Below are 24,732 nucleotides of genomic sequence, written 5' to 3' on the forward strand. Positions count from 1 at the left end.
CAGCTTTAATCAGCACTGTAGATGTAAGTTGGGGGTTCCGGAAGTTAATGACGACACAATCCCCTCCACAAGTCTTGGGTGATTTCCCCACCCAGTTCGTTCTTCTAGTGCTTAGAATATCCCCCGAAAGTGCAACTGGGAAACCGCATTGCCTATGGAGCCAATCCACGGTTCTGTTCTTTAAGGATGAATGTGATTCAACAAAGCCGTGGTTGCTACCAGAGGTATTAATAGGGGGGACATTTGTTAAAACTGCTACAAATGGTGCACAGGACGGTGGTAAATCCGGCTGGGGTCTACTAGAACTGTTATGACTTAAATTGGGGTCCATATTTTTCCTCGATACTAGATTAAGAGTGGATTTAGACTGAGCCGGCAGCTGCAAAGGGGAGTTAGGTATGACCGGTACAGCAGGGGTAGCTACCCGAGCGTTCTCAGAACTAGCATTATTGCGATCAATCATCATTGTGTCAGATATGTGGTGATGGGAAGACACCACAGCAGATGCTTTCTCTTTGTCAACTACAGATACAGCCTTAATGGTATTTACTGAGCTTATAAGGGTATCCACTAAACCACCCAGTCTAGCTACTTCATTAGTAATTGTAGCGAGTTTAGTCAGTAGGGGTTTAACAAGGAGGTCAAGCTTAGCCTCTAGAGCGTTCAGCAAAAAGTCTAGTTGCCCCTTATCCAAACTGATCGTGGACCCTTCCTGTGACTTAGTTAGGTCATGCTGGATATTAGACGTTGAGGGATCAGTTCTTTTCACGGGGCGATTCCCCCCTCGTTTGGGCTGATTGGTTTTACTGTTAGTTCTACAAGAACGTAATGATCTTTGTGTCCTAGGGGCCTGCGCATTTGGGGTTGGGTCTGGAGACAGATCCACGGCTGATGTTAATTCAACTGTGGGCGTGGTAGTATCTGTATTCTCATTTATAGAATCATTGAGATCACCCAAATTGGGGCTATTTGATAAATTCGTATGGACACTAACATTTAGGGGGGAGGATGGCTGAGAAGCTGACTCGGTAGGAGGACAATGGCTTAAACTAGGTGGGCCTGGTCGACCTAGGGACTTTCTCCTTTCCTGGTTAATTTTGTCCACCATTTTTACTAAATAATTATCCATAGTGGACGACGCAGCTGCTGGTTTAGCTTTGGTCATTATGAATATTGACTGGTGCACATACAATAACAATAAACACAAACTGGCACACTAATTAACTGCGTACATATGTTAACCAGCGATTACTCAAAGATAGTAACCCACTCCTACCCGCTCCTGTCCCGGACTGTCACAGACTGTCCCGCCCTTGTCCCGGGCTTCTCCCGGCGCCGACTCGCGCGCGGACCCGCGATGCGGGGGCACAGCAGGAATTTAAGCGCCTCCAGGCGCGAAACGAAGTCCGGCGTGTTCCGGGTCCGCCGCTAGGGCAGTAGGGAGTTGTAGTCCGGGGCCGGTAAAAGAGTACAGGCTACCAGGAACCATGCAAGGACCAGCGACGCTGTAGGCACAGCCCCACCACAGGTATGTCGAGCAGAGGTCCGCCCGCTCTGTCAGGGGCACAGCAGGAATTTAAGCGCCTCCAGGCGCGAAACGAAGTCCGGCGTGTTCCGGGTCCGCCGCTAGGGCAGTAGGGAGTTGTAGTCCGGGGCCGGTAAAAGAGTACAGGCTACCAGGAACCATGCAAGGACCAGCGACGCTGTAGGCACAGCCCCACCACAGGTATGTCGAGCAGAGGTCCGCCCGCTCTGTCAGGGGCACAGCAGGAATTTAAGCGCCTCCAGGCGCGAAACGAAGTCCGGCGTGTTCCGGGTCCGCCGCTAGGGCAGTAGGGAGTTGTAGTCCGGGGCCGGTAAAAGAGTACAGGCTACCAGGAACCATGCAAGGACCAGCGACGCTGTAGGCACAGCCCCACCACAGGTATGTCGAGCAGAGGTCCGCCCGCTCTGTCAGGGGCACAGCAGGAATTTAAGCGCCTCCAGGCGCGAAACGAAGTCCGGCGTGTTCCGGGTCCGCCGCTAGGGCAGTAGGGAGTTGTAGTCCGGGGCCGGTAAAAGAGTACAGGCTACCAGGAACCATGCAAGGACCAGCGACGCTGTAGGCACAGCCCCACCACAGGTATGTCGAGCAGAGGTCCGCCCCATTAAGTCAATTAATTGAGAGACCTCTCATTAAACACGCTTTTTTTTCGCTAATTATGAACGTAATTTAAAAAGGAATAGCCATATTAATGTTTTGCAATTAGTAGAAAAATAGGAAATTATAAATTCAATGTTTTGCTAAATTAGAAACACCCAGGCACGCATAATAATGTTGCTTATAGGAATCAATCATATGGGGTTGGATTGACAACAGACCAGTCAGCCCACAGCACACAGGATGTAAGTGTAAGGGTCGAGGGCTTGTCAGAATGCATGAACAACACTTGTGTTTTTTTGTTGATGGAGGTTTAGGAAAATGCATTGTTTATATAGACAAAAAGTGATTGTCTTTAAAATATTTTTCAAATACAAACTACAGAATAGAATATTGACAAAACTGAGCATTGACATCACAAATGCAAAGAAGTGAAAAACTGAATTCAAAAAGGCATTCATAGCCTTGGAGGGAGGCAAGATATGCCTGTCAGTCTACAAAATAAAGCATCAATTAAAAATGTCAAGAACCTGAAGCAATCATTGTATTTAATAGAGACAAGGCTGAGGGAGAAGGGCACGAAATGTCAGACACTGGAAAACATGCAAAAATATTCTATACAAATTATTCTAGACACTGATTCTCAGAGCTCTTTGTACATGTAAGGGAGGAGCGCACTAATACACTTTTTTAGGAGTTCAAACCTACTTCTCTCATTCAGAACAGTTGCACCCTTGCAAAGTCGGAAAAAGGTGGTTGCAGATTTCTAAACTTTTTAATGAATTTGGGCTTCTGAGTTCGTAGTAAGGGATGTCTTACCTCAAGGACCGAGACCCTTAGGGCCCGATTACGAGTTTTATGCCGCATGCACCACCAAATCCACGTGAGAACCGCCCACCAAATAATTACTTTTTTTGTCATTGGTGGGCGATTCCGTTGTTCTTCCCATGGCGGTGCTTATAAAATAGGCACCGCCATGAGAACGTCAAAGTAAGTTCTAGCACGTCATGGACTCGAAAGTCCATGCCAGGCTGGAACCTCTGTGCATGTACATATGTGCCCCCCCTGTTTGCATCCACAAGGCGTGAGGCACAAGGGTGCCATGAAGGGCCCCCATTCCTCGATCTCTGCCGCTGTTTTCATAGTGGAAAGACCTCCATGAAATCAGTGGCGGAGATGAAAACATATAGATGCCTCTTGAACAAAGCGCAACCGCCAGGGAACGGCGGTTCCCTGGTGGAGTCAGAGGTTCAAGGCTTGCACGACCTCTAGGGTCATAATGTGGCAGTCGCAAGACCGCCACCACTGCGCCACCATGAGTCTCGTGGCCCTCGGACCACCAGAGTCATAATTAGGTCCTTAGAGGCCCGTAGTGAGAGGCATCTAAACAGAGAGGTTGCAACATTGGGAAAAGCACAGAGAAGGCGGTTTGTTAGTTATGCAATAGAGACTGGAGCATGGTTCATCATGGCATTGAGTTGCAACTTATGGACTACCCGGGGAATGGAATTTAATGAGACTGTATACCTGGATGACAAAAGTTAATTTGCTGCAGTGATTTTTTCTTTGAGAGTCAACATAGTAAAGAAAGCCAGTCAAAATGTAATAGCTGAATAGGTCATGAGTTTTATCCATTATTGATGATATAATAAGGACGTCCTTCTTCCTCAATCTCAAACCTCAATTGTTGTGCAGAGAGTCTTTCATTTAAAAGATAATTAAGGCTTTACTTGGACTATAAAGTATCAAAACTTTAAAGCCCACAGGGATTTATAACAAATGTCAAAACACAACAAAATGGGAAATTTAGAGGATTGGTGTATAAATCACTAGTCACACACATTCCTGACAACATTTTTGAGACATCTAACCTTGATAATGTGCAACTTGTAAAAACATTTTCCAAAACCACAAGCCAAACTTTAACACACAGTATCAAATGCCATGAATTATGTTAGCAGTGCATCAACACTGTTGTGCTTGGGACTAATAGAGAACATAATCAACACCAGGAAAGCTGTCACTCAAGCCCTAATCACCAGCCGGCTGGACTATGGCAACGTGCTCTATGCAGGACTTACCACCCAACTCCTGAAGAGACTCCGGATGATACAGAACTCAGCCGCCAGACACATAATCGACCTCCCCAAATGGACCCACATCACCCCCCACCTCAGGAACCTCCACTGGCTCCCCACCCAGAAAAATTGCCAATTCAAGATGCTGATTCACACCTACAAGGCTATTCACGACTAAGGGCCAGCATACATCAACCACCACCTGATCTTTGACCTACCCTCAAGACACCTGTGCTCCACCTCATTCACACTCCCAGCATTCGCCGGAGAAACAGTGGAGGACGTTCATTCTCCTGCTTCGCCGCCAAGCCCTGGAACTACCTTCCCCTGCACCTCCAAATATCATCCTCTACTCCTAAATTCAGAAAAAGACTCAAGACCTGGCTCTTCGACTGACCCCAGCATGAACCCAGTGCATGGATACCCACAGAGGTGATTCGTTTTTGCTCTACAAGTCTGAGTTGATTGAGAACAAGCTCAAAGCTGTGCCTGCATCCACTGTTGGATTCTGAGGGGCCTCTTCAAACTCCAAAATTACCAAGGGAATCTGTAATTCTAGGTCTGCACTGAGTAGTACTGAAATCAAAACTGCCGAAGTTCATTCATTTTTTTCTCATCATTTGAAAAGTTAAAATCGCAGGTAGATGTATTGTTTTGATAGTGCGAATACATGATTATGTGGGAATACCAATAGTTACCTGATGACAGAAGAAGACTGCTTAGTGAAAGTCTTCAACTCAGGTCAGGTCTGGTCTCCAACTCAGTAGAATGTATTTAATAATTCAAGTTCTTCCCTTGAATGTTACCACTTGAAACAGTCTGGAATGAGTTAATCTAATATAGTTCTGCATGTACAAAATGCTCCATGAGCCCCCCCTCACACCTTCCAACACATTAAAATTATGTCATTAGCATTAGGTTAAGTTGTAAGAATCAGGAGGGGCCCATGCAGGTAAAAGCAGTGGATAGTGGGGTGGGGCGGGAGGGAGGGAATCGACAGAAAAGGAGGAGCTAAAATTACATTAAAAAAAAGAAAAACACTTCCCTTGCGCTTGCCGCATTGCTGACTCGACAAATTTAATTTCAACGCGTCGTCATCTGTCGACTCCCTCCACACCCTGCCCCACCTCTCTTACCTGCACGGGCCGCTCCTGGTTAGAATTTGTGTGTATGTATAGATGCTGATCACCTAGATGGTATCCAACCAGATACCCTGGAAGGTGCATGCTAGGTGGTCTGAGAGAAGCCTAGTGGAAGAGCCCGATTTAAAATTTTCTTCTGAATTTAGGGAGACAGCAGGCTTCTCTGATGGAGAAAATGATTGATTACTGAAAACAGAAGAGCTTTCTATACCATAAATTTCCTGAAAGATTAGTGCCAATCAGTTTCCTCACCTCTTCGGTGTCCCACCCGCTTCAAATAAGGCTGTGGTAGCATTAGTTCTCATAAATTACATCTGTGCTGTATCAAGCAGTGAATGACTTTTGTGCTACTGTAATGTTGCCATGCATTCATGCAGTACTATTGTTGGTCAAGTTACATACCCAGCACTGACCATATGTATTAATTGCCGGCAAAACCTCCATGACTGAATGTTTCTGACTTTCAGTCTACGGAGAGCATGGGCGAAAGAAATTGACAACAATGTCTTTCCAGTACAGTGCATGGAATCCAGATCTATCAAGAATATGCCAATTCTGTAGAAGCCATTTTTTTAAATCTGTCTCATCCATTTCGTGAAAGTCAATACACAGACCAACGGGGTGGAATGGTCTTAGGTTCTGATGTCAATTGGATTTTATTGTTGGCAAACCATTTATATTGTGAGATGCTTTACTAGTCTTTTAGTGTACCACCATCTTATAGATGGAATCTTAGTGTATGAATAAATCGTCCTTCTTGTTACTATTCCTCCTTACATACTGAAACTATTGTTATGTAGACTGTCTTTCACATTATTGGGTTGACTGCTCCAGTAACTCAGAAGTACATTCCTGTCAGTATGCTTTTATAAAAAAACAGACACATACAGATGATATCATTCTCAAGTTAAATTAGTAGGTCTAAAAAATTGATCAGGGTCTTATGAAATTGCATAGTGAAGTTCAAATCAGAGGCTATTTTGTTAAGATTAGAATCAAAAGTTCTCAAATTATGCTTACTGCCATGACAAGTGCAGAATATATTGTCAATAAACTTACCCTGTCATTTGATCTTTTCCTAAAATTGATTGTTTGCTCTCCAGATCCTTAAAGGTCAAACATCAAAATATTGTTAGATTTGAAGCGAAGAAAGATCCCTCTGCAGTGCTGTTAAATTGTAAGCAGAATGTAATTTCGAAACAATAAAGCAATGGCTAGTTTCACAACAAATTCCACCACAAATTCTGGATATGTATTTATGCCAATATTATCTCCTTACACTTGACACAAGCAACTGAGGCAATGCAATGTAATTTAATTAATCTTAAAATATGTTTTTGTCAACAAGAGACACGTTTTGGCCGATTCACAGAACTAATCTGAGACAAAATCCTAAACTTACTACTTTTGGTATTCACAAAAGGCATTTAGTAGTAGTAAAGTTAGGATTTTGTCTTAAAACAGACTTAAAACAGACTTAAGAGAAACTTAAGACAAACTTAGGACAGACTTAAGACAGACTTAAGACAGACTTAGGACAAAATCCTAACTTTACTACTACTAAATGCCTTCTGTGAATACCAAAAGTAGTGAGTTTAGGATTTTGTCTCAGATTACGTCTGTGAAACGGGCCCATTGTTGGCTTAAGTTTGCGGTCCCACCCCGTATTATTTCCCTAACTGGGGAGGCCATCAGACACTCTTCTGTGTCCTTTGACTATTCTCTATACTCTTTTACATAATTTGATGAGACCTGTTTAGGTAGGATTTCACATTTATTTAACTGCGCTGTTCAGACTGGGCTCAATGATGACCTCCAAATCAGTCTGTGTCCAGAAGGTGTGGTATCCATTCTTATAGAATTCAAGGGTGCATATAGTATCAGCAGAAATCTATATGCAAAAATATACATTTCTATTTGTGGACTTTTTTTGGGACCTGGCTTTTTGCCATTCTTCTCACACTTCCATCTTGGTGCAGCCTTTTTGCTATTGACAATTTGCTTCTTCACGCAGTAGGCTTCTAGGGTCTCATGTACAAAGGCGTTTTGTTGTTGCAACGCTTGAGATTCACAAAAACATGGAGTCTTTTTAAGAGTCAGAAAAATAGTTCAGACTTGTAAAAGGGATTTTGCAATCCATTATGAATCTCAAATAGGAGAGGAAGTGAAAGAAGTATCCCCCACACTAGTTGTGATTCGAAATGGTAGGATCAATGGTGTGTGACCGCAGTTGCAGTCACAAACCATTGATTAGTTACTGATCCCCAAGCAGACAGTGAACCACTCCATGCTGTCCTCAAAGTGCTCCCAAATGGGAAACATCTTTTTAAAGCCCCATCTGTGCCTTTAATGTAGACAACCTTCTTTAGCATAAGTGTTTATCATTTAGGATGCAAATGTAGGGATAGACATATGATTTCTGTTCCACACATGCATTCCTTTTTACATCAAATTATAGGGAGTTGCAAATTGGGACCTGTCTAATTAGTGATGTAACAGTTCCTATACATGGACATACACACTATGATTCAGTGCCTCTGTGTAATGTGTATGCAATGTAAATTGCCTAACACCTTACACTGGTATGAGTGGCGCTATTAAACAAAATATATATGAATGAGAGAGGGGTTATGGAGACTTGAAGGTCATAGTTAAAGGTTGGTAATGAGAGTATCCGTGGCGAAGGTGGTTATTGGGGCGCCAACAAACATTGTCACACTAGGCGCCACCAGCACTAAAGCCGGCCCTGTTCAAATGGCACTAATATTTACAGTGAAATTATGAAAACATCCCATATTGCAATTTGAAACCTTGGCAGCTATGTTGCTGCATTTCTTTTCTTAATTGGTTTGGGTTGTGGGGTGATTGTGTGCATTTGTTAAGGTTTTCGTGTTCATTGCAGCTCATGATGGGTGCTGCGATTAACATGAAAACTTTAACAAATGCACAGGGACATCTTAAGGATTTGGAGTGCCTGGGCCAGACTTTCTGGGGCCCTGATTAGAACAGCTTGGATTTATGATCCAACTTCAGCTTCTCATTTCCTTTTTGGCCAGGTCACAGACACTTCAGAGGCACATTTGTCCAAATTCTAAATGTGCTTCCATCTAATATTCGTGGAAAGTGGTATGTGTTTTCAAAATTGTAACATAGCCTGAAGGAAAAGGAGAAGAGACTAATAGGATTTAGTGGCGGAGAAAGGGGGAGAGAGGAACAAAGTAGAAAAAAACTCAGGGCGCAAAGATGAGAAATGGGGAAGGAGTAGTGGAGAAATTGGTAAGAGAGGGACAAAAGAGAAAGGAAGCCAGAGGCTTTGGAGAACTGGGAGAGAGAACGGAGAATGGAAAACCAGTAAGAGAGAAAGCTAAGAACAGGCAGTGAGAGGGAAATGGAGACAAGAATGGGATGGGGAGAAGGGGAAAGTGGATAAACGTGGAGCGGGACTGATCTGAGGAAGAAGAAAAGAAGAGAAGGAGACGGCGAGAGCAGCTGGGGAGTGGAAGAAAAAAGGACAAAAGATATGTTAGAGAAGACAGCGAGTGTGGTATGGCAATGCTTCAGAAGTAGTGTCTCTGCATATCAAAGTTGGGGGGTTCTATAAAGAGCCTTTTTCGCCATCTTGTCATTTCTAACGCTTGCTCTATGTAACCGTGCTCACCTGAATGAACTAAGAAGGATGGAAAGCTGGTTAGGCCTTGCCAACATTTTTAATCTTGCCAAGATGCAGGTCTGAGCAGATGGCAGCTGCAAGTGTGTAAATGGCTGATCCATCTGTCGGAAGTATTCTCTTCACTAACACTTGCTTCCCTTCTCTTTTTGAAAATCAGGGGCAGCAACATTGTCGTGGTGTCACCAGGGCTTTAAGTGGAAGCTTTTTCAATATTATATGTAAGCCATAGTTTGCTGCTTATTTATCTCATGCAACTAACAACCACTAACAAAGCCAATAGCCCGACTTGTTGTAGGTATGATGTTACTTGTATAATATATCTGGATGCAATGACAGAAACAGGAAAATACAAGTTGGCGGCACACTATGCCAAGCACAGAAAAGTTTAAAAAGTCACACAATCACCCTGCAGCCCAGCTCTATTAAGAAGAGAAATACAGCAAGTCTACAAACACTGCGTGACCTTTACACGCCATGTTTGTAGAGTTGCTGCATTTCTTTTCTTAATAGAGCGCAGCTGCAGGGTGATTGTGTGCCTTTGTTCAAGTTTTCAGGTTAATCGCAGCACCCGTCTGGAGCTGCAATTAACAAGAAAACTTTCAGAGGAAGTGAAACGGGATGACTAGGAGTGGGCAGTGCGCTTAGAGGCTTTTATAGGTGAGAAAAGTGATCACTGAACTGTTATGCAACTTTCAAATCCCTGAAAAAATACAAACTTAGACAAACATTACAACACTGATAAGAGATCTGTGAAAACCTGCACCATCACTGCACTGGTACATCACCTAGTCCCGTGGAATGCTCAGGTCACAGATCATCATGCATCCTCCACTGCTCGAGACTACTGTTACCATCATCAGTGTCTCACTGGGTCAAGGTTTATCTAGTCTATTCTTCAGACTTGCCATATTGAGCACCTACATTAAAAAAATAGAGAAATACCACAAACATTTCCCCTTTCTTCCTTCCTCTGACCCCATTTAACCTGGAAAGAATAATCACCCTACAATTTGAAAAATATTTAGAAGCAAGCCAACTGTTTAAATTCCCATTAGTCATTTTTCTGTCCCAACCACAGTACGGAAGCTGCACTACTAGATGCATGGCAAGCTCCTATCACAAGACAGTCTGCTTAACCTGATGAATTTCAGAGCTGAGTTTTGTAGAGAAGATCACCCCCTTTCGCCCTAATATATGCAAGTACAAAAAAGGGAATCATTAACAGTCAAACTGCTTCTTGCTAAAATGTCACATTTTGTCAGAAGGGGTTGTTAAAACTGTACTACCAGCGTGACCATAACAGACACTCAAGCAAGTCTCTGTCATTGGCAGCCTCATCACAACTAGGAAAATGGCTGGAGAGTTTCACTGTTTTCAAATTCAGATGGATTCAATTTATACAAGCCATTGTTGCTGCGTATTTATCTTATGCAACTAGCAACCACTTACAAAGTCAATAGTCCGACTTGTAGGTATGTTCAGGGCTTTAAGTGGGCCGGGTCTCACCGGTGCTCAGCACCAGCAGTTTTTTAAAGGGGGCCTCGAAACGGGTCTCTACCGGGCTCTGTTTTATGCCCTGGCACAGCCAGCCCATTTTTTTCCGGACTGCACTGACACTAGGCACATCGATGGGTGCGTGCTCACACTGCTCACTTCTCACTAGTAGAGAAGATAGGGCATGACGTCATGCCAGGTGAGCCTTGTAGGTAGGGTGACCAGGGGTCCCGAATTTGTCTGGACCGTTCCTGTTTTTCAAGAGTTGTCCCAGCAGGTTTCGGTAAAAATGGCTCATGTCCTGGTTTTTTGAGAGGATGAACTAAAAACAGAAAGAGGATTTTTTTTAGGTGTTCCAAAGCAGGGCTAGTAAGCAGCTGTGATAAGTAAGCAGATTAATTAACAGGCATGATGCTGGTTTTAAAAATGACATTTTATTTATTTTCTTAGTGCCTGTTCTGTGTTTCTATGAGGATGAGGACTTTCATTGTTTGCCACTTTATTGATGTACATTTGTAGTCCTTCCTCTATTTTTGCGAAATGTCCCGTTATTTTGGGTCGCACGATCTAGTCACCCTACTTGTAGGGATAGGGAAATCCTTGTGGTGTCACCAGGGCTTTAAGTTGAAGCTTTTTCAATGTTACATACATGCCATAGTTGCTGCTTATTTATCTTATGCAACTAACAACCATTGACAAAGCCAATAGTTGTGACTTGTAGGTGTGATCTTACTTGTTGTATCATAAAACTGGATGCAATGACAGAAACAGCAAAATATAAGTCGGGCGGTACACTATGATAAGTACAGATTTTTAGCTTATGTGTTTTAAGCCACGCTCTTAATTACACTGGCCACGCCCCTTTGAACATATTCCATGCTTCTTTTGCATTGAGTGATTTCAAAAGAGATCTTGATACTTCATATCAGGTGCCTTAATATTTGGGTGTACATATTTACGTTTGATAGGTTATGTATGACAAGTTATTTGAATATGCAAGCAGCTCAAAAGTAGAAACACATTGAAATAATTGTTTGTGTTTAACGTCACACATTCCAAGGGCTTTCTTAGCAAGGGTGTTAGAGGGAAACTCTGGTCTAGATATTTATTTTGAAATGAATTTTAAACACTTTTTGTTTGTGGCGTTATATAGCTCTCTTTAACTTCGTCCTGGCCATCTTTGTGATCTGTGGGATCCTCCATTGTAAGAATCTGGGAGGAGAGCTCATCTTGCGTATTGGTGTAGGTGGCAGTTTAAAAAAGCAGCTAATCGATAACGGAATCGAAAATTGAAGGTATTCTACATTTAAAGTATTGTTCTTCTGGCAAGTAGATTTGTGTTGTTTTGACTCGAGCTGCAGCGCTTAGAGTTGCTACCTCCGCCCTCTCCATATGAGTTCTTATTCTGTTTTCTCAAGGTCCTACTCTGTACCTCGGGAAAATGTGCCATTCTGGGGTGAGCGGTAGCCCAGCTCTGTTAAGAGAAATTCAGCAAGTCTACAAACAGGACTTGTGCTTTTCAAGCCGTGTTTGTAGAGTTGCTGCATTTCTTTTCTTAACAGAGCTGGGCTGTGGTGTGATTGTGTGCCTTTGTTAAAGATTTCAGGTTAATCGCAGCGCCCGTCTGGAGCTGCAATTAACCTGAAAACTTGAACAAAGTCACACAATCACCCCGCAGCCCAGCTCTGGTAAGAAGAGAAATTACGCAAGTCTAGAATCACAACGTGTGCTTTTCACACCGTGTTTGTAGACTTGCTGGGCCCGATTCACAGAACTAACTTAAGACAAAATCCTAAACTTACTACTTTTGGTATTCACAGAAGTTAGGATTTTGTCTTAAGTTTGTCTTAAGACAAACTTAAGTCTGTCTTAAGGCTGTCTTAAGTCTGTCTTAAGTTTGTCTTAAGACAAACTTAAGACAAAATCCTAACTTCTGTGAATACCAAAAGTAGTAAGTTTAGGATTTTGTCTTAAGTTAGTTCTGTGAATTGGCCCCGCTGATTTTCTTTTCTTAATAGAGGGCCGCAGCTGCAGGGTGATGGGCAGATTGTGTGCTTTCGTTTAACCCCTTCGCCGCGGCACAAATTCCGCCGCGGCGCTGGGGAGGTTCGGGGTCAGCGCGGCACCGCCATGCTCGTGACGGAACCACGCCATCATGAGTCACGGGCGAGCTGTGCTCATGACGGAGTGGTTCCGTCACGACTCCGCCCACTTGCATTGTTCGCCTGCACAGGCGGGGAATCAGTGCCGCATGGGCGGAGCGGCCGCCAACAGCTGCAGCATGACGGAACCACTCCGTCATGAGCACACGGCGCCCGTGGCTCATGACGGAGTGGTTCCGTCATGAGCAGGGAAGGGGTTAAAGTATTCATGTTAATTGCAGCTCGTGACGGCTCTGCAATTAACATGAATACTTAAACAAAAGCACACAGTATGCACCGCAGCCTGAAAGAAACACCCGTTTTTTGTGCCGCTCGCTTTTTAAAAGCAGTGGCGCGAACATTCTCGTTTGATGTGGTTTGTGTGTGCGCGCTCCACACACAGCACTGCGCGCTACATGCAACAGAGGTGGGCGCGCGCGCATGCGCGCACGTTCTTGGGAACAGTGATCAGCCTATATAATAAGTCTTTGTTCGGATTTTCCGATTTCATATGTTTGTTTTGTGCATGTGGCATTTATGAGTATGTAAATTTTAAGTCTGTGTTTTCAAGTGGATTTTTCGTTATTGGGTTGCATGTTTTCTATGTACCTATAATGTTTTCTATGTACATTATAGGTGTTTTTTGTATGTATGTGTATGATGCCTTTGAAGAAGACATAACTTTCAATTTCAGAGATTAATAACCTCCATAGAGTTGTATTGTAACAAAAATATAATGGAAAACAACATTGGTAAAACAAAAATTGTCATATTTGGCAGGAATGTTATGAGACTGGGTCTTGGAGTTCTAGTCACAAAGGCAAATTTACACATGAGTAATTCTACATGTGTAAATTTACTCTTACAATTTGAACTAAATTTACTACTTTGGCTGTTCACCATTTCCGAAAGTAAATTTACTTCAAAGTGTAGACTTACATGTCTCTACCCCTGAAATCAGGGAGTGGAGTCAAATTTACGAGTGTACTACTTATAACTTTTCACACAGAAGCTGTGATTCCTGCCCATTTGGTAGCGATCTGCACCATTGCTATGGAGATCACCACAGCGGTGGAGATGACGCTGTAGGAAAAAATAGAAAAAATAATGGAAGGTTATTCCTATTTAAAGAAAATATTGTATTCATTACATTGCAAAATATGAATGTAAAATAAATACAATACTTATGTTTACCCTAGCACTAATACATTAAAATGTTAGAGCACATTACCTTCTCAGAATATATATTTACTAAATAATTTTGAAGATATTCATTTATTTTATACATATTAATTGTTAAGTAAAATACAATTTAAAAATCCTACCTAGCAATTTAGTTTTTATTTAGTATTTAGTAAATGTAATTCGAAGTTGTGTTCAAATAACGTAAATTACATTTTCATTTTTATGAAAGCCTATATATATTAGTTTTCCATACTTTTTCTGACTAAAATATATATAATTAGAACTCGCAAATTTTTTTAATTATTTTCACATTCTTTCCTATTGAGTCTTAAGTAACTTTCTCTGTTATTGTCCAAGGGACTGTGTTGTAGTACCTGTGAGTGGTCGTGTGAGGTGCTAGACTTATTATATGGCTTGGAAGGAGTACATGTACTACTGTTCTATCACCTTTAGGGTAGTAATAACTTTAGAAGTGTAGTTTGTGAATAGAACTGGTGGTTTGTGAGTGTGTGCTTATATTAGCATGCCCTTCCCTAAATTTCCTTCTCCCCTCTCTAAGCCCCTCTGTATCCCTTCCTAACCCCCTCCCATTTGATAGTAGATACTACTAATTTTTCCCAACACACTTCCTGCCCCTCCCACATCTACTACTAAGGGCCTGATTACGATGTCAGACACCGTCTCGGTCCTAGGACCGACCGACCGCTGGTCGGCTGTCCAGTCCGGCTAATTACAATGCGACAAACACTATTTGGTCACATACTCCCATTTCTCAATGGGAGCTCGTGTTAGAGCTATAAACAGGCCATAACACAAGCTCCCATTGAGAAATGGGAGGTGTTGTTCATCCCTGCACCCCGTGGCAGGCACCACAAAGTGCCTGCCACAAGGTGCAGGGATCAACTGGGGGCACCATAGGAGGCCAACTGGAGATCGCAAGCACAAGGGGGGGCCCCACACATGCTTTTCTCCATGTCAGACAGCCCAGCATGGAAACCATGTCAGAAACAATGCACCGTAATCCGAAGGGTGGAACGGTCCGGCCTCTGGGATTACAGCCAGCTGCGACTGGCCGACGGGCTCCATGATCCCGTCAGAAGTCAGCTGGAAAGACCGGCTGGTTTATTTTCTGACCGCCAGCATTGTAAAGCGGTGGTCGGAAAGTAACCTGAGCAGCCGATTACAATGCGGCCAGGAAGGCTCCATCCATCGGTTGGAGCCTTTACGGGTCGCATCGTAATCAGCCCCTTAGTAGTAAACTTACATGTACAGAAATCTCAACATAGAAAATATAGGAAAGCCGTAGGGAAGATTTCCACCCGTAGATTTGTGAATTGCATTTTTTTTTTAAAGCAGTACTACTGTGGTACTGTAAATTCTACAAAACGAAGTTTGCGAAAACTGCTCAGAGCATCCAAAACAAGGTCTGAATTGATAGAGCACCCAGGGATAAGGACCAGAGGTTTTAAATGGATGTTAAGTGTTTTATACACATTCTTGTTTGGGCTCTGGATAGGCCTGGCAAGCACTAATCTGAATACATTTCGGCCTAATTCAGCAGATATATGATGGAAACTGAATTCCTCAAGGCCTGCTTCCACCTTAAGTGGACATCTGAAGGAAGGCTACAATCTGTTCTGTGGAAGGAACTGGCAAGCACAATCTGCCTGAGAGACAACTCGTGGGCACCATTTCTGGCTGAGGCTGGATTTTACTGGGGGCAGCAGACATCTGGGACTCGAACATCTGTCTTGCATCTTTCAGATGCACTAAACAGCATGGAGTTTAATCCCTCACCACAGGTTTTCAGGCATTTCGAAAGATGAGTTATTTGAACATACAAGGTTAGGCTCTTTTGCAGGCCTGGGCGTAGTGGGCGTAGTGGGGCTCCGTGGAGCAGCGAGAAATGCGCATGCGCGGGCGTCCGCGCATGCGCATTTGTGAAAAGAAGTTATTGGCAACGAGAAAGAGGGAGCCCCGGGACGCCGCGCTGCAGGTAAGTCATTATATTTCATTTTTTTATCATACTTTACATTATTTTAAAAGGAGAGCGGGCGGGAGGCGGGTGGCGGGCGGCAGGCAGCTCTGCTTCGCCCTGGCGTGTGCGTAGCGCTGCCTGCAATGCCTACTTCGAAAACTGCGAAGCAGGCAGTGCTACGGACACTCCGTGGGCGAAGCGGAGTACTACGCCCGGGGTTACTCTTTTGCAGTAACAATGAAACTTACATTAATTCATCTGCTTTGGCCGGATTACATTTTATGACTTTACAGCTGAAAGATGGACTTACCAGGTGAGGAGGAGTGTAGGCTCTGCTCATGCAGATCCAGAGGTTGTGCTCCCAGCCTTTGCACATGCCTGTACCTCAGAGTGCACACAGGGAATGTGTGTACATCTCAGTGTATGAGTATGCCACCAGGCAACCTTATTCTGTCTTATAGGACACCAGCCACAGGTCTCAGTGAGATGAAAAGGACTAGTCAACACTACAAACAGATGCTCTGTGAATCTCATATAAGCAATACAGTCATATCAAATTCATTTTTTAAAGTTTATGTTAAAGATGACCAGTGTGGCTAGGGGTTGTTTTATGTATTTTAGATAACATGTAGTTTATTTCTATTAGTATACTCTTTTGTTTTATTTTTTAACATGTTCTTTCAATGGTTTTATTAATCAAGCAAATAAACATGAATTTGTACTCCTGTTTAATGGCAAAAGGCACAATTAAGTGTGTAAATCTCCTTTATAAATTGAATCTTGACTGTGTAATCCACCTAGCTCTGTTAAAATGCATGCAGGGTGTCTATGTTGTAACAAATAAAAAACATGAAGAAAGGCCTATATTGTTGTATACATGTATTCCTATGCAGACGATTACACTTAATGCTCTCTAACAAGCATTACAAGATATTTCCAGACATAGGAGTGCTTTACTCCATTAAATTGGAGAAAATTATTCTGCGTAGGTTACACTGTATTTACAAAAATTGAATAAAATGAAAAAAAAGTGCCTAAAACCCATGTGCGTGTAATGTACCCATCCAGACCTTTTCTCTTAAGTGTCATTTGTGGACATTGCATGTGTCAGAGGAGTGATCAGGAAAATCCCCTGTAAACGTGGAGAGCGCCCACCCTTCTGAAACGTTTGAGCATTTACAACCCTTTTGTAAGCAGGTTATGAATATAAAGTGCAAATGTAGCTTTTTCAGAAAGTGTAAGAAGGCGCACCAACCACACCTATTTTCACAGGTGGTGAAGGAAGAAAAGACTTGTAGGGAAAAGAGCTTTCAGAGTCTGAAGAAACAGTGTCTATAGTTAATTACAAATATTTCATATTCCTTAAATCTACCCTGTAAAGCAAATTAGGGGCATATTCTCAAGAACGTGTGATAACCATCGCAAATTTAGCTTAACGCAACTCTTCACATTGCAGTTTATCGCGGGAAAACAACTCCGTGTTAACGTGGTATTCTCAACACAGCGGTACCATGAGATAGTCCCACGATAACGCGTCAAATGACCGTGTTAAAATTAACGTGACGCCGAAAAAACGCGAAACACGAACGCAAAAATAGTAGCGATAACCAGCGCTAGGCCTGCAATTCCCATGCGTCATGCGGGAAAATGCATTATAAAAGCAGAGTAAAAAAACGGTGAGATGGCAATGAACGAACACAACCCCACAACCGTGACGTAGATCAAATTACCATTGTCCCACATCGAATAGGCATCTCCTCACAGTCACAATGTACATTGACATGCAGTCTGCATGTAAACTTCGCCAATGCTGAAACATGCATGGAACACACTGTGAAACCGCATCTCCCCGTCACATTGCAGAGAGACAAGCAACCCCTCCTGCACACAGACGTGTCATTACCATGATCAATCAATTATTAAAGCGTGGATGAATGTAGGGGCAGTGACTCCCACTTACGTACTTGTTGCCCATGTTGTGTGACTTGAGTCACAGGGGGCATCACTGCATCATGGTGGTACATATCTGACCCCAAAATGAGCCCTGTTGTCACCTGTAGGTCACAAATGGCAGCCAAAATGGAATGATTTTGGACACATGTGAAACGCCGAAGAGTGGGATTCCCTACTAACTGTGACACACAGAACTGGCAGTTCAAATATGTGACACTATAAACAGCCTCTCTGCACAGAGGTGACACACCCACCATCCATACACAAACCATGAAATTGTTAGCACTTCATGTCGCACTCACACTTGTCTGAGTGATGTGCCTGTACAGATGAGTGACATGCACTCAAGGAATGTGTTTTTGGAATGCATTTATTTGCACATGCTGTGCCTGTGGTCATTTTGTACTGTCCAATGATTGCTAAGGACTGTCACAATGTGACGTGCTCATGTGAAGAAATTGTCAATGATGATGTTCCTACGGGCTATTCCTGCTGCGGCTGCAGTGGGGTGTGGTCCACCTGCCTCATCTTCATCATTGTCGGGTGCATCTGGCACTTTTATCCATGGGGAATTGCTGAGTACACATATGTTGTGCAACACACAACATGCAACGATCATCTTGCACACGATGTCTGGGCTGTACAGGAGCCTTCCACCTGTGACATCCAGGCACCTGAAACGTGACTTCAATACGCCAAATGTGCGTTCCACGATGCCCCTGGTGCGTTTGTGGGCCGCATTGTACTGCCTCTGGGCCTGTGTGTTCTGGGCTCGGAGGGGTGTCATCATCCAAGCGCAGAGTGCATATCCTTGGTCACCTGTGACAGTGCAGAGAGACATGAGTCAATAGTTGGTTCAGCATGATGTGTTGCAGGCTTACTGGTTCATTGGTGTGTGATATGTGTGACTCTGTGATTCCTGTATCACATGTACTGCTTGTTGCAAATGAGCAGCATCAATGTGTATTACGTAGCCTCACTGCTGCTACTCCCTCCCGCCGAGCCTATTCACTAGTGTGCGCAGCGAGGTTGCATCACTTGCACCATTGTCATGCCTGTCTGTGCATGTCCACAAGCCTGACAACAACACAGTGATGTTGTGTGCTGAAGGTGGGCGGCCACGTGTGTGTAGGCCTATGATAAGGACAGGGCGGACACAGATGTAGAGTTCATGCCTGGCTGAACTCGCCATGTGGTTGATGGTAGACCGTTGGCTTATGCTGCGGAAATAGCGACACACACAACAGTTGGCATGTCTGATCCCTGACCCCGAGCGGGCTTGCGCACCCTCATGTACCCCTCAGCCGAGCCTGCACTCCGGGGGCATGCTACATAGCAACATTGTATATTGTGTGACGGGTGGCACCGACACTACACCAGAGACACACGCATTAGTTACTTCCTTGGCAAGGCCTAAACTCAACCACGCCCAGAGCCACGTGCTGAATGACCACACCCCTACGCCGTACTATTGTACGCCTGTCCACTCCCTTATGCTCACTGGGGGGTCCGACACAACAACATCTCCCAGGTCTACCCCACTGCCTGAGGTGACAAGGTTACGCCCGCTGTACACAGCACAATGTAATGTGGTATGGCCCGGGGCCCTCATGCATACATAATGACCACACGGACACACTGAGATAATTTGTGGAACTGGCAACGGGCGCGTGCGCCCAGCACCTTTTATTGCCAGAGTCACACGTCCAGTGACTCCTGTGCTGGATGGGTGTTGGTTAGTGTAAGCCACCCCTCAGGGGTTGGTTGGTGCTGGCAACAATTACAACAGTGATCAGACAATCAGAAGTTCAAAGTACAAACAGCAAGGGTCCATGACTTGAGCTGCACAGAGTTAGTGGCCCTGGATGCACTGCAGCCGGCACAGGCACACCACCTTGGGATGGTGACTTGCAATGCACTGAGGAAGGGCCTTCCAGAGCTGAGCGGGTCCTCATTGATGTCCAAGGAGAATGTCGCAGAGTGTTACGGGGGACAGTGGAAGTTGTTCATCCAGGGCATGATGCAGAGGGCAGAAGCAAGCAGAAACAGGCAATATGGAGGAGTTGAATGCCACAGTCTCCTTATTCCTACCATGTTAGTATCAGCTACATGATGATGAAGACAACCCCCAGGCCATATACTCAGATGCCACCAAAGTTCAACCAGAGAGTGTCCATGACTCCCGTGGCACAGAGTCAGTGACCCCAGAGCTGGAATGGGATGCAGTCTGCGATGAGGCCTGTACAATGATGTAAACTCTGCCATAAATAAATCAAGGCACAGTTCTAAATGTGGGACCTACAGGACCGCAATGTGGGCCGCAGGCAGCGGTCAGAATGGACCCACAGCCCACAGCCACGTGTCGTTGGCTTGCGATGCACAGAGTTATTGGCACTAGAGCAGTTGTTGGTAGTGTTCGATCACCTCTGTAACGAGGATCCTTTTTTCCTAAAGACTGAACCACGTCTTTCTCTTACTCCTCTCCTTGCATTCAATGATATGAACTCTGCCATACAGGAATCAAGTCTCAGTTCCAAATGTGTGACCTACTCGACCGCAGTGTAGGCCGGAGGCAGAAATCAGCAAGGGCCCGCAGACACGTGTGGTCGGAATGCTATGCACAGAGTTGGTGGCACCACATCGAAGGGAGTATAGTGACATGCACTCAGACATAAAATATGTACTCTGCCATTGTGTAATCAAGACTCAGTTCCAAATGTGTGACCTACTTGTCCGCTGTGTATGCCGGTGGAGTACATCAAGGAGAAAGGAGTACTGTGGGCCTTGCTCGCGGGGGCCGTGATGGTCTGAGGAGGCTGCCAAGGCCTCAGGCTTGGAGCTTGCACCGGCACGTGGTGGGCCCTCTTGGAGACACGCCAGTGTCAGCAGGTGAGCAGTGAGGTCTGAATGTGCAGGTGCAGGCAAGACGAGGTCTGGGGACCAGCGGCCTGGGGTGCAGCTGGCACACAGGATCGCAGGCAACATCGCTCATGGCATTGGCCTCGTAGCGGGGTGAGAGGCACCGCCCTGGCAGACACGTTGGCCATTCCAGAAGAGAATCACGCCCAGGGCTATGTGCTTTTTATTCACACTCCTACGCTAGCCTGCCATATGCTGGGCCAGCCCACTCCGCACACGTTTACAGGGGGGGCGTAACAAGCTACATTTCCGAGATCTTCCCCACTGTCTGGGGTGACATGGTTGTGTCCACTGTCCACAACACTGCAACCACCAGCAGCATATGTCGACATGGATATGTCTGTGGTCTGCATACTGCAGTCTGTCAAGCACATCCACGTCACACTTGGCATTGTGTGCATTCTCATTCATGGGTCACTTGCCTCCTTCGCACATGCCTGGTTCCTACCTCTCCCCACATTCGGCTATTGTGTGGCTGAGGTGCCATGCCGTTGATGGCTCATGTACATGGCTAGCCCAGGTTACCGCAGTACGTTGTGCTGTTGTGTATGGTGGGTGGGCATGTTGTTTGGCATGTTGTATGTGAGTTTGTAACATGTGCATTCCCAGAGTTGTGAGTTGCATGATTGTGGAGTTGAGGTGTGTGGTGGGTTCATTTGGTACTTACCAACGAGCACTGCATTTCCGTATGTGTCATCCTGGAAGCGCCGGTTGATGATGGACTGTCAGAAGATGTATGAATCATGCACACTGACTGGGCAGTTGGCGACGACAATGGTGAAGAGTCCCCAGTGGTCCACTATTGCCTGCACATTGATGGAAGGCGTATGCTTTCTGTTGCTGTAATTGTGTGCAGTGTCAGCAGGGGCACAAGTAGGACATGTGTGCTCCCAACACGTGCATTAATCCAGCGATGGCGTAGAAGCCTTGCTTGGTCTCCAGCTGTTCCTGCGCAGTGTGGGGGAAGTATAGGCACTTGGTTACCAAGCTGATGATGGCATCCAGGACAGCTGTGAGGAACTTGGATAGGGCTGGCTGTGAGACTCCTCCGACTCTGGCGGTTGTTGGTTAGAATGTCCCAGAGGCCAACAGGTGCAGCACAGCCAGCAGCTTTGTCTGAGATGGGATGTTGGTTGTCCACTGTGTTGGTACCATCAGCCTGTGGTCAATGATGTTCAGGATGCGGAGGATGGTTGTCCTTTTGAGTCTGTAGTGGGCAATGACATTCTCTGGTGTTAAGTCTGTGAGGCTGGTACATTTCCTGAAGGTCTGCTGTCTTTGTCTGCGCTGCCTCTGTGGTGGTCTGGTGGGGTGCGGGGGGGATCCAGGGGGGCGGTGGGCATGGGGGTAGTTACGGTGGGTGTTGTGGCTCTGCTGGGGCTCCGAGCTGCATGATGAGTAGCTCCATGGCATCTGTTGTTCTTCAGGTGTAGCTGTGGGCTGGGCTCCCTTTTCTGGTGCAGGCTGTCGTCCGACTTTGCACCAGGTCAGAGCAGGTGTTAATTTCCTGCTGCTAACGCGCCTTATTGCCTGTTTTGTGGTATTATCGCTGATCTGCTGGTCGTTGAGAATGTTGCAGTGTGGTGTTGTCATGGCTTTTTTTTCGGGAACGCCTACTCTGCATCTCATTAGCGATAGTTGTGGCGATGTTTTTTGTGGCTGCTATCGCAGGTTAGCTGGTGATATCGGCTGTTTGCACCAGCTTGTGAATGGGGCGATTAATTTATTGCGACTTTGGCTGCGATAAAGTGCTGATAACTCAGCGATAGATTCTTGAGAATATGCCCCGTTGTGTATTATTTGAACCAAACATGTAAGACTGTTGCTTTTTTAACAGCGCAAGTTAAGTAATTTTGGCTAGTTTTCAGACCCTGGTGACCTGGCTGCTGAACCACAGTCATGGAGGATGCTGTTGAAAACCAGTCTCCCAACTCTAAAGTTGTTTGCCAATGTTTTCGAGACTTGCCCCCAGTGCTTAATTTGAGCCAGTGGGTTCCAGTGCTCGGCACCGGCACTTAATTGCCAACACTGGGTCTTATGACAGTCTGCCACATGGTGGCGCTGTTTCTGGTTTTTCAGAAATGAGCACAACAACAGTTGCTTGTTAATTTAATATACATTAAAATTACTAATACCCGCCACCCTAGCAGTTCTTATAGCTTTGGAGGCCTGGAGTAGTCAGAAATGCCACATTTCAAGAAGTTTGATGTTTGTAGGTGTGTTTGTACTGTCACTGGCAGCGCTGGCCAGGGGAACGGGTGGTGCAAACTGCAGAGGCCTTCTGACGACAGCCCTGACACTTATTTTTTATTAATGAAGCACTGCTTGCCCCTTCAAAACACATCTATATACATGGCTTAACCCCTCAGGGTAAAAAATCTAGCAACAGGTCCTCCATGCCAGCATACCCTAATATTGTGACTTAGATGAATCCTGAAGGTAGACTGCCATTATATGGCTCCTTCCCTGGTAATCGCATACGTAATGCCATTTAATCATGGGAGTTTTCTCCCTGTGTGGTGACCTCTTCAATATTTTCTGTCAATTAATCAATCAATCATTGGCATTTGTAAAGCGCGCTACTCACCCAGAAGGGTCTCAAGGCGCTAGGGGGGTGGGGGGGGGGGGGCTAATGCTCGAACAGCCAGGTCTTGAGCTGCCTTCTGAAGGAGAGGGGGTCCTGTGGAGAGCGAAGATGGCTGGGAAGAGAGTTCCAGGTCTTTGCTGCAAGGTAGGAGAATGACTTGCCTCCAGCAGTGGCTCTGCGGATGCGGGGGACGGCTGCCAGGGCTTGTCCGGTCGATCGTAGGTTGCGAGTGGGAACGTAGAAGGAGACGCGGTGGTTGATGAGCTTGGGGCCTTGGTTGTGAAGGGCTTTGTGTGCGTGGGTGAGGAGTCTGAATGTGATTCTTTTGCTTACTGGGAGCCAGTGAAGCTTTTTCAGATGGCCGGAGATGTGGTGGTGGTGCGGGACGTCCAGGATGAGGCGTGCGGCTGCGTTCTGGATACGTTGGAGTTTCTTCTGTATTTTGATCGTAGTGCCTGCGTAGAGGGTGTTGCCGTAGTCCAGGCAGCTGGTGACGAGGGCGTGGGTGGCGGTTTTCCTGGTGTCGGTGGGGATCCAGCGGAAGATCTTGCGGAGCATGCGTAGGGTGTTGAAGCATGACGAGGTGACTGCGTTGACTTGTCTGGTCATGGAGAGGGAGGAGTCCAGGATAAAGCCGAGGTTGCGGGCGTGGTTGGTGGGTTGGGAAGTGCTGCCTAGGGCAGGGGGCCACCAGGAGTCGTCCCATGAGGTTGGAGTCGGGCCTAGGATGAGGACCTCCGTCTTGTCGGTGTTGAGTTTAAGCCGGCTGTCCGTCATCCAGTCAGCGACTTCCTTCATTCCTTCGTGCAGTCTGGTTCTAGCGGAGGATTGGTTGTTGGTGAGAGAGAGGATGAGTTGTGTGTCGTCTGCGTAGGAGTTGAGGCTGAGTCCGTGTTTGCGTGCGATGTTTGCCAGGGGGGTCATGTACATATTGAAGAGGGTGGGGCTGAGGTAGGATCCTTGTGGGACGCCGCAGATGACCTCGGTAGCCGCTGATCTGAAGGGGGGGAGGCGGACTCTCTGAGTTCTTCCGGAGAGGAACGAGATGATCCAGTCCAAGGCCTTGCCTTGGATGCCGGCGTTGCTGAGGCGCTGTATCAGAGTGCGGTGGCATACCGTGTCGAAGGTTGCGGAGAGGTCTAGGAGTATGAGGGCCACGGTCTCTCCCTTGTCGGTCAGGGATCTGATGTCGTCCGTGGCTGCGATGAGGGCGGTCTCGGTGCTGTGGTTGGCCCTGAAGCCGAACTGCGAGGGGTCGAGTGATTCGTTGGCTTCGAGGAAGGTGGTGAGTTGTGTGTTGACGGTTTTCTCAATTACCTTTGCTGGGAATGGGAGGAGAGAGATGGGTCGGAAGTTCTTGAGGTCTGTGGGGTCTGCTGTCGGCTTCTTGAGGAGGGCGTTGAGTTCGGCGTGTTTCCAGCTCTCGGGGAAGGTGGCGGTGGTGA

The sequence above is a fragment of the Triturus cristatus genome, chromosome 7 (genome assembly GCF_964204655.1).
Source record: "Triturus cristatus chromosome 7, aTriCri1.1, whole genome shotgun sequence".
Classification (NCBI taxonomy): Eukaryota; Metazoa; Chordata; class Amphibia; order Caudata; family Salamandridae; genus Triturus; species Triturus cristatus.